Consider the following 6942-nt stretch of genomic DNA (forward strand, 5'->3'; position numbering starts at 1 on the left):
ACGTGTTTTTATCCCATATGTATGCAGTGTGCGTCTTTCGAAATATTAACTTGAATCCATTTAAACAATTTCTACAAGTTCATAAGTTGTGGCTATCACTTTTGTCTCGTTGATCAGAAATAAAATAGTCATAAACTAAACTTAACCGAGTGATTGAAATAAAATCATGTGAAACACTCCTAATTTCAGAAACCTCTTTCCTGTTACTGGCATTTGCCGTCCAGATTTAATCTAAATTTTTAGATCTAATAATTGAGCAGATACACCTGCTTGCAGAAAAAAAAACTAGTAAATGAAATACCAAAATTAAAAATGAATGAGTATTTTATGTTTCATAAATTAAGTGTTAAAATCAAAAAAGCTTTTGTCAAACATTACTTCATTATTATCTGGAAAGAAGAGAGTTAAATGTTTAAGGTAACTAAGGGGCATAACTCTTGAACGTTTATTCTCAAAACCATCAAAATGGACCTTGAACAGTTTTTCGATGATCAATATTATGTACAATTTCAAAGGATTGGGTCAAGTGGTACTATAATTATCATTCAGAAATCAAAGAAATAACATTTTCAATGGCAAGTCGCAAACCTTGAACAGTAATTGTGAAAATTAAAGAACCTTTGTGAGCACGCTCACATACCCCATGCTCCCACATTGTCACTGGACAAACAAAATCTCACCAGATTCCTAAGTTCAAAGACTCATAACTCTACAAAAGTCAACTGATAAAAATTTTCTTGTGGATATGCACATTTATATATTATGTCCTCATTACCTACAAAGTTTCATGAAATTCTGTTGTGTGGTTTCAGAGGAGTTGCGATGACAAACTGTTGCAGTAGTATATTGAGGCCACTAAGTTCAAAGGGGCATAACTGCTAGAAAAAAAATTGAATCATAATTTCCTGTCGATATGCACATCTACATAGTATGTCCTTATTATCTACAAAGTTTCATGAAATTCTGTTGTGTGGTTTCAGAGGAGTTACGATGACAAACTGTTGCAGAAGTATATTGAGGCCAATAAGTTCAAAGGGGCATAACTCCTAGAAAAAAAATTGAATCATATTTTCCTGTCGATATGCACATCTACATAGTATGTCCTTATTATCTACAAAGTTTCATGAAATTCTGTTGTGTGGTTTCAGAGGAGTTGCGATGACAAGAACAGGACTGACAGACGGACGGACAGACAGACAGACGGATGGGTCAAAAACATTATACCCTCCGCAACTTTGTTGCCTGGGGTATAAAAATCAAAATCTAACTTGACCTATACTGTTATGGTCCATGACATTCTCAAATAAATTTCATTAACGAGACTATTCATATAATATTACTATAACTTCTATCCCTTAAATATTTAGGCTTAAACAAAACTAACACAATATTCATGTTGCTGATAACCCAGACAGCTCATCTGGACACCAGATTTTAATGATTTTTAAAACAATATCCATGTATACAAATTGTAAGCATATATACATAAAAGATAATCATAAAAATTATAATTGATGAAATGCTTCTATGCTGTATTTTAAATTAAATACCAAATAATGACAAAATCTCTATCATCATCAATCTCCCTGCCAGGAACAACAATGACAACCAACTAAAGCAAGTGAACTTGATCAAACTTCTTTAAAAACTGAATTTGTAGTGGGAAAATGTTGGAAACCTGAGTCCAAAACCTAATGCTCTGAAGACTGTCTCAGGAAGTATACTTTAGACAGTATAAAAAAATGTATAATTATTCAGAATAAAACAATTGATAAAAATATAAATTATATCAAACTCAGCTAAAAAATAAAAGAAGAATGTGTCTGAGGACACGATGCCCTTGCTCAAGCTTTGCAATTTTAAAAATTGTAAAAAGGAGCATAAATCTAGAAAAGTAAGTGACTCGCTGTCCAAATTTGCAACTTTCCAACTGTTAAAGGGGCATTACTCTTAAAAGTTAGTGCGGAAACAAAAATGGGACAAAAGGAACAACAAAAGGACAGAAGGACGCCAAGGGTAACACTTAATGCCTCCTTTCCCTATGGCAGGGGCATAAAAAAACGAAAAAAGTCGGAAAAGATATATATTTAACAACGGTGAAAGCCAAAATATACATTTCTCATTTTTTTCTTTTTTTTTTAGATTCTCCATTCTTAACTTCTGGAAGTGTTTTGACTAGACACGGACCATTATTAATATATCTAAAAGAGTAGGTCTTCAAATAAAATTGGTCCATTTCAATTCATTTTCAAAGTACCAATTAAATCTAGCCACAGGGGAAAAAAAATAATGAATACAATCTGAACTATGAACACAAAACTAAACTATACATACCAAAAACCAGTTCAGTATCAATATGCATGACAAAAAAATTGTCAAGAATGGACATGAGTAGAGCTACCTGAATATATCCTTTGGTTTTAATGGTAAAAAGAGAGATTTTAAAATTCAAAATAAGTTATCTATAACTTACAATCTTGTTGAAAATGGAGAATCTTTACACTATTTTTTTTTTTTTGTAAAAAATTATAAACATTTTCTCAAACATACACAAAAATTGTCTGAATTACATTCTTTACTGGTACAGTCACCCAATCATTTTCATGCAGCCACAGTTAAAGTTACCTGAAAAAGAAATATTCATTCTTAAACATATCTGTCAAAACTATATTTAATGCAAAAGAATAATTAACTGGGCATTACAATTATGATGCATATAACATTTCTTTACCTAGCTTTAAAGTGACTCGTGGACATAACTTTTAGACTACCAGTCTTTGTTGGCAAAAAAAGATGAAAAACAAGTCGTTGTTTGTTGTCTATCATATTTTTTGTTTTGTTTATAGTTTTATCCTATATCAAGTCATTGGTTTTCTCATCTGAATTCTTTCACATTTTGTCATGTTGGGGCCTTATATAGCTTACAATACAGAATAGGTTTTGCTCATTGTTGAAGACCATAAAATGGCATTCTATAGTTGCAAACATCCTTGTCATGTGGTTTCTAGTTGATAAATGTCTCATTGGCAATCATACTATATTTCTTAAGGTAGATGGGGTGTCTAAATTATAATCCATAGAATTTTTTAATAATTTGCCAAAATGTAGTTTATATCATGCTTTTTAAAAAATAATAATAAAAAGAATGGGTCACAGGGCTTATTTTCACGCTACAGGTTGTGCAAAATTGACAGATTTTGTATAGATTATGCATGGAAAACCCAATTTTCTGCCATAAAACAAAAACTACACCATAGAATTTTGAGATAAAATATGAGAAGATAGCTCTAATAGTATGCTTTCAGATAAGAAAAAGAAAAAATAGGGTCACGGGACCCATTTTCTTGCTACATAATAAAATTGGTAAATTCCTAACACATTCTATTGTAAAAGTAACTTTATCTGAATTATCTGCCCTTACATTTGAGTTGCCTCCCCTTATGTGGCAAAGTTGGAAAAAATAGAATCAAACAAAAGTATTCTGTTTTTTTGTAATATACAACCATAAATATGATAAAATATGTTATTTTCTATATTGAAATGAAAATTCTTACACATGAATTACCTACTACTCTCAAAATTTGCACCTTTTATTAAAGATCTAGACCGATTGTCTTCTGGTATTTCAAAATCCAAGATGGAGGAAGACACCCTATCTACCTTAATTTCTATATAGTGGGATTAATTTAGATAAAAAAAAAAAAACAGAGAGAAGATATCCAAAATTCAAATCTTTGACTTCCCTTATTTGTATCTTGATACCCCCTTCCAAATTATACATACACTTATAACATGAAAAATCTAGTGACATGCTCCAAGTTGAATAGTTCATAAATCTATGTACTGATTCTTACCATAAAAGTCAGCTCCAATGGCCATTCCCAACCTCAATCCTTACGGACAAGCTGTGATGTTAACCTGAAATATAAAATGCTTCATTATCAAAAATTGTTTAAATTGATCATTGTTGGTATACTTATATATGTAGGACTCTAAAGTGCGATGGTACTCTAAAGTGCGATGGCCACGCTAAAGTGCGATTGTCTACGCTAAAGTACGATGGTGTCTCACGCTAAAGTGCGATGGTTGTTTATTTGCTAAACCGTACGATGGTACATGTATATCACGCTAAAGTGCAATGGACCAATAGGGTAAGGTTCGAGGGACTAAAACGTTAAAATACATGGATTTAAAAATAAAAATAGTAATTTTGCAAAAGTTAGTATGCTAAGGCAATTATAGTTTGAGGTTGGGCGATTATTTTAGCCATATTGACTGGACTATAACATATGTGAAAGGCTTTATAATTTACCGGTAGGCTTAAGTGATTGTTTCTAAACTTAGAAGACCGACCACGTAATAATTGCTAAAAAGGTAATTTAGGTGTGACAAAATACTGTATTTCCTGTTAAATGAATTGTTAACAATTTGAGCGTAGCAAATATTTGGATAATTGGTGTAGCTTGTCGCTCACACAGTCTATCAATACCCAATCTTAACATCCCCCCTTTTACAGTCGTCTGACATTGTAAATTACAAATACAAAATGCGTTCATTGTCGGAATAAGTAACACTTATTTGTATACAAGGCTTGAAGCATTAATTTAAATGCAAGAAAAATGCTATATTCGCCAAGCTTTCTCCTTTTTTGTAACGAATACTAATACATGTTATATTTTCCTACACTGTACAAACTTATGTTTTAGCCGACAAATTATAATTTACACCTAAAAACATGTACCTTTATTTAATGATTTAAATGTATCCGTTCGCTTCCAATAGTAGCAGGATACAGGATACCTATGCGTATACTATTTTGTATCTATATAGTAAAATGGTCGACTGCAAGTCCTTCTTCCAGCACCCCCAAAAAACACATTTGCTTCAGCCGACAAAGCACGGTTAGATCTGAAATTAAGCATGGACATTTGGTTTTAAAATTGTCAATCAAGTATTCTTAATTTATATTACGGCATATTCATTTTGATTTGTATTTATAAACGAATGTTAACGTCACAATCCAACTACGTTTCTTATGTCTATACTTTCGCGGACCATCGGACTTTAGCGTATGGAGGCATCGCACTTTAGCGCAGACCATCGCACTTTAGCGTGACCATCGTACTTTAGCGTCCCCATCGCACTTTAGAGTCCTACATATATATTTAATATAAATACTGGTAGTCTATAAATGTGTAATAGATGTTGAGAACATGTGGATTAGACAGCTATCCAGCAACCCAGCAAACTTTTATATAATTACATCAGATCCTAAGATTTACTTATATAATGGTAGCTGATAAACGAAAGAGTAGACTTCTTACCAACTCCTAAAAGCCTAGAGAGAATTTTCCAAAGAAATTTTATAATACATTTGGTTTTTTTTTCTCTTCAAAACTGGAATAACATTCTGGTACTTACCTTCCTTTTAGATGTATTAGACCCCAAAGTTTTATAATCCAACACCATGAAAATCATGTCACAGAAAGGTTACCTAAAAAGGAATTAAAATGGATACATTATTATATATTTTATAAATCCATTTCTGTCAACATAAACATTTACTAAATATTGTTTTGATTTCTTACTTCATGTTCACAATAGTATAACATCAACACCTAAATTTGTAAAATTAATATATAAAGATGGAAAACTAAAAGGAAGTCAAAGAATAATGATTTGAATATCAACTGCATTAAAATCTGAATATTTTACAGAGTTATCTCCCATTGAATTAACAAATCTTGGAAGCTCTATTCCAATCTCAGGATTTACTCTTGCTATTTTTTTAGAAAATCTTGTTAATATACTTGGTACAAATTGTATCTTTAAATATTAAACTGGTAAAATAATTCTCGGTCTGGTAGATGTTTTCACAATTTTTAGTTTTCAGTTTTCTAACTTGGAAAATATGTTCTAACCCTTCACATGGCTACTGTGAGAAAAACATTTATAATGTCTAATACAGTTATCTTTTAATTATTTTTGTTTTAATTATCCTGATAAGAATTCAACTGGCCAATGTACATGTAATGGTGTATAATATCATACCATTAGTATTTGCAGAACTTTCTTAAAATGGTGTTGATTCTTTATAAAGGTATTTAAGTTGATTTCTTATCCCATTTAAATCAATAGTCAATACCCTATTTTTATTTCTTTAAGACAAACAATTACACACATAGGACATATAAAGACCATCAGAAATAATAAATATAGTATTGTAACCTATATATCTCTGTAAGAACTCTGTAATGGAAATAAATAATAAAGATTAGTGATGTTTGAAAAATTGTTGTCACTTCTATCAAAGCAGGCTCTCTTAAAAGCTTACAGTAGACTTAGCTTCATCTGTGATAAAAATAAAATATATAGAGTATAGAGTTACGGAAATCTATATGCCACTCTTCCAGGTCTGTTAGCCATATTCAAGGTCGACAACTGAAACATCCTCTCTAAGCTGAATCTGCAAAAATCCAAAATTACAAATTAAACATCTGTGAGTGAACTCTGAAATGATATATAAATATACTAGTCAACAAAAGTAACGATACACAAGTTTGAACTCCAATTTATCATAAAATATAATAAAATAGGAAAAACTGTTAAATTATCCAATGAAAAACATTCATTTGCAAAGCAAATGCATATGATTAAAAGAATCTGACCAAAATGGAAAGTGAGAAACTACCGTGTTATATAAAACAGCGGTCAAATTTATTTTGCGGAACATAGATTTTATTACAAATTTATTTTATTGAACATAGATGGTCCTCAAATAGTCAAAAAATATCATAGAGACTTAAGGGCTACAGTTCCGCAGCTACCTTACCATCAATTCTTTGAAGAAACCTATATAAAAAATAAATATATATACAACAATATACATGAAAATATATAAAATGAAATAAATCAACCAATCTTACTATTAAGTGCGGAACC

At 31.0% G+C, this 6942-nt stretch overlaps 1 long non-coding RNA gene across 2 annotated transcripts; it reads right to left on the minus strand.

Annotated features, from left to right (window-relative positions):
* Nucleotides 1-2070: 2070 nt before the first annotated feature.
* LOC127733058 (uncharacterized) lies at nt 2071-6513 on the minus strand. 2 transcript variants are annotated; one of them, XR_007996689.1, is made up of 4 exons: nt 6389-6513; nt 5422-5494; nt 3855-3918; nt 2071-2625 (listed from the first exon to the last, which is right to left on the minus strand). It is a non-coding gene; the product is annotated as an uncharacterized LOC127733058 (long non-coding RNA). The 2 variants fall into 2 exon arrangements; XR_007996688.1 differs by lacking the exon at nt 6389-6513 and having other exon boundaries at nt 5422-6083.
* Between the last annotated feature and the right edge of the window lie 429 nt (nt 6514-6942).

Source organism: Mytilus californianus, unplaced genomic scaffold, assembly GCF_021869535.1.
Source record: "Mytilus californianus isolate M0D057914Y unplaced genomic scaffold, xbMytCali1.0.p SCAF_3, whole genome shotgun sequence".
Classification (NCBI taxonomy): domain Eukaryota; kingdom Metazoa; phylum Mollusca; class Bivalvia; order Mytilida; family Mytilidae; genus Mytilus; species Mytilus californianus.